Source organism: Triticum aestivum, chromosome 3B, assembly GCF_018294505.1.
Source record: "Triticum aestivum cultivar Chinese Spring chromosome 3B, IWGSC CS RefSeq v2.1, whole genome shotgun sequence".
NCBI classification, from domain to species: domain Eukaryota; kingdom Viridiplantae; phylum Streptophyta; class Magnoliopsida; order Poales; family Poaceae; genus Triticum; species Triticum aestivum.
In genome coordinates, this window is record NC_057801.1 from 426,823,147 (window position 1) to 426,826,687 (window position 3,541).

Genomic DNA, 3,541 nt, shown 5'->3' on the forward strand with positions numbered 1-3,541 from the left:
ATCATGGGATACCAGGAGAAATGGTGCAACCAATTATTCAGGCGAACAATTTTGAATTGAAGCCTGCTTTGATTAACATGGTACAACAGTCTAGATTTGATGGAACAGCTTTAGAAGACCCACATGAGCATATAAGGACTTTCTTGGAGTATTGTAACACCCTCAAGCAAAATGGAGTTTCACCGAGTGCTATTAGATTGTCACTATTTCCATTTTCCTGGGAGATGGAGCAAGAGTATGGCTTCACTCATTGCCTGAACATCTGAAGGATACTTGGGAGACTTTATTGCAGACATTTCTTGAGAGATACATTCCACCAACAAAAGCTGCTGAATACAGGGACAAGTTAACAAGGTTTACTCAATATGATGGAGAGAGTTTGTATGACGCATGGCAAAGATTCAACTCTTTAATCAGAATGTTTCCTCATCATGGTTTAGAAAGATGGCTGGTGTTACAAACCTTTTACAAAGGACTGTCCACTCAGACCAGAGCTTTTGTCGATTCTGCTGCTGGAGGAGGAATCATGAACAAAACCCTTGATGAAGCATTTGCATTGATTGAAAGTATGGCGTCTCATCATTTCCAATGGTCAAGTGAAAGAGCAATAGCACCACCACACCCTGGTGTGTACAATGTGTCTGCAAATGATAGCAAGGCGGCTCAGATTGACATCTTGAACAAGAAGATGGACACTATCATGTCAAATTGCATCGGTACATCTGTAGCTTCAGTAAGTGTGCCTCAAATGTGTGATGTATGTGGCCAAGCAGGTCATCCTTCAACAAAATGTACCTTCTATTCAGCAATTGGATCATCGGTTTCAGAAGTAAGTTATGCCTAAAGTCAAGGTCCATTCTCAAACAGCTACAATCCTTCTTGGAGGAACCATCCAAACTTGTTGTACAAGAACAATCAGTCATATGCAAGTGGATCGACAGTACAAGGAAATCGACCACCAAATCATCCAAGTCAATTTCAAGTGCCGAGGCAGAATGAACAACAAAATGTTCAGTCAAATGGAATGGAGGAAATCATGAAGATGCAGTTGGAATTGATGAGCAAGATGACAAATGAAGTTAATGGCTTAAAGGATATTGTTAAGATGCTTGTGAGCAAAATGGATAGTATGGTGGGAGAAAATGAAGCAAGGCTGCCCGCGCAACCAATTCCAAACCCGAAAGCTCACTTTGGGGCAATATCTTCAGTTGATGCAGTGACTACAAGGAGTGGAGTTATGTCAGGACCATTACTGCCTACTCCGAAGACATATGTCCCTCCTGCTATGAGGCCAAGTTCATCCGGAACTCCACCTTCAACATCATTAGAGAAACTAAAGGAGAAGGAAGTTGATAACCGAATTAAAACTAAAGTCGAATTTCCTGGTTTTCAAACAAGAGCTGAGCCTTTGCTAGAGGAAGCAATAACAACCAACAACATTCCTTTTCCTGAGCGGTTCAACAAACCCAAAGATGACAAGCAATTTGCCAAATTCTTGGAAACTATGAAGGGAGTTCAGATTACTATTCCTATTCTTGAAGCTGTCTTGCATGTTCCAATGTATGCCAAATATTTCAAGGAGTTGATAATAAAGAAAAGAAGCATGTCTGAGCCAGAAGTAGTGACTCTATCAAAGGAATGCAGGGCAATAATTCAGAATTCCATGCCTGAAAAAGTGGATGATCCAGGAAGCTTTTGTGTACCATGTGTGATTGGAAACAAAACTTAACGTGCTCTGTGTGACTTGGGCTCAAGTGTTAGTGTGTTACCACATTCAGTTAGCAAAAGGATGTTCTTGGGAGAATTAAATCCAACAGCCATAACTCTTCAGTTAGCCGACAGAACATATAGGAAACCTGTTGGAATTCTTGAGGATGTTCCAATCAAAGTTGGGAAGTTTGCTTATCCAGTTGACTTAGTAGTGCTAGATATGGAGGACAAAAGTGAGGCTGTGATCCTTGGAAGACCATTTTTGGCCACAGCTGGTGCACTTATTGATGTCCAAGAAGCCAAATTGAGCCCGAGGTTTGGAAATGAAAAGGCGGAGTTTGACATGAAGCATGCAACACATGTTCCGCAAAGAGAAAAGCACTGCTACAGAATTGATACACTACAGAAATGTGTGGAATAAGGTTATGAAGAGAGGTATGGAAGTAATTGTTGTGAAGTAGTTGAGGAGGACAATAGTGAAATCAGATATGAAGAAATCAGACCTGTGAGCATATTGGAAAGTAGTACAAGGCCACTAGAGAAGATGCAACCAAGGCAAATAGAAATGAAACAACTTCCAGAAAGTTTGAAGTATGCATTCTTAGACAATGACAACCAGTGGCCAATTATCGTGAATAGGGAGTTGACGGAAAGGCAAATAAAAGGGCTTCAAGCAGTTTTGCAAAAGTACAAGGATGTTATTGGATATTCAATTGATGATATGAAAGGGATAAATCCTTCTGTCTGCTCTCATAGAATTTACTTGAAAGAAAGCAGTGTACCAATTAGAGAAAGTCAAAGAAGGTTGAATCCCCATTTGCAAGAGGTTGTTAAAAAGGAGATTCTTAAATTGCTCTCTACTGATATCATATACCCAATTTCGGATAGTGAGTGGGTGAGTCCCATTCACATGGTGCCCAAGAAAGGAGGAATAACTGTCATTGAAAATGAATAAGGGCAAATGATTCCTAGTAGGACTGTCACACGGTGGAGAATGGTCAATGATTTCAGAAAGTTAAATGAACTAACAAGGAAGGACCATTTTCCTTTACCTTTCATTGACCAAACGTTGGAAAGGCTTGCTGGGCATGAATATTTCTGCTGCTTAGATGGGTATTCAGGATTGTTGCAAATCCCAATTCATCCGGATGATCAAGATAAAACAACTTTCACTTGCCCATACGGAACATTTGCTTACAAAAGACTAGCTTATGGACTTTGTAATGCACCCCCAACATTTCAAAGGTTTATGCTCTCTATATTCTCTGATATGATAGGAATCAAAGTGGAGGTGTTCATAGATGATATTACAGTCGTTGGAAAAAGTTATGAGGATTGCTTGAATAATTTGGCAGCAGTTCTTCAGAGGTGTTCAGAACACAATCTAGTCTTAAACTGGGAGAAGTGTCAGTTTCTTGTAAAGGAAGGAATTATTTTGGGACATTTGGTATCTGAAAGAGGAATTGAGGTTGATCAAGCAAAAGTTGAGGTAATATCAAAACTTCCACCACCTGTAAATTTGAAGGGAGTAAGGAGCTTTTTGGGACATGCTGGGTTCTATAGAAGATTCATAAAGGATTTCTCCAAGATAGCCAAACCCCTCACTAATCTCCTAAACATTGATGTTAAGTTCAATTTTGATGCAGAATGTGAAAAATCCATCAACTTGCTCAAGGAAGCATTGGTCACTGCTCCAGTAGTGCAACCCCCTGACTGGGAATTACCATTTGAGATAATGTGTGATGCAAGTGACTTTGCTGTGGGTGCAGTACTGGGACAAAGAAAAGGACAAGATTTGCATGCAATATACTATGCTAGCAAAACTCTTGAT

At 40.1% G+C, this 3,541-nt stretch overlaps 1 non-coding gene across 1 annotated transcript; it reads right to left on the reverse strand.

The window, feature by feature from the left end:
* Positions 1 to 331: 331 nt before the first annotated feature.
* On the reverse strand, positions 332 to 438 carry LOC123073014 (small nucleolar RNA R71). Its single transcript, XR_006435541.1, has one exon. It is a non-coding gene; the product is annotated as a small nucleolar RNA R71 (small nucleolar RNA).
* Positions 439 to 3,541: the final 3,103 nt, after the last annotated feature.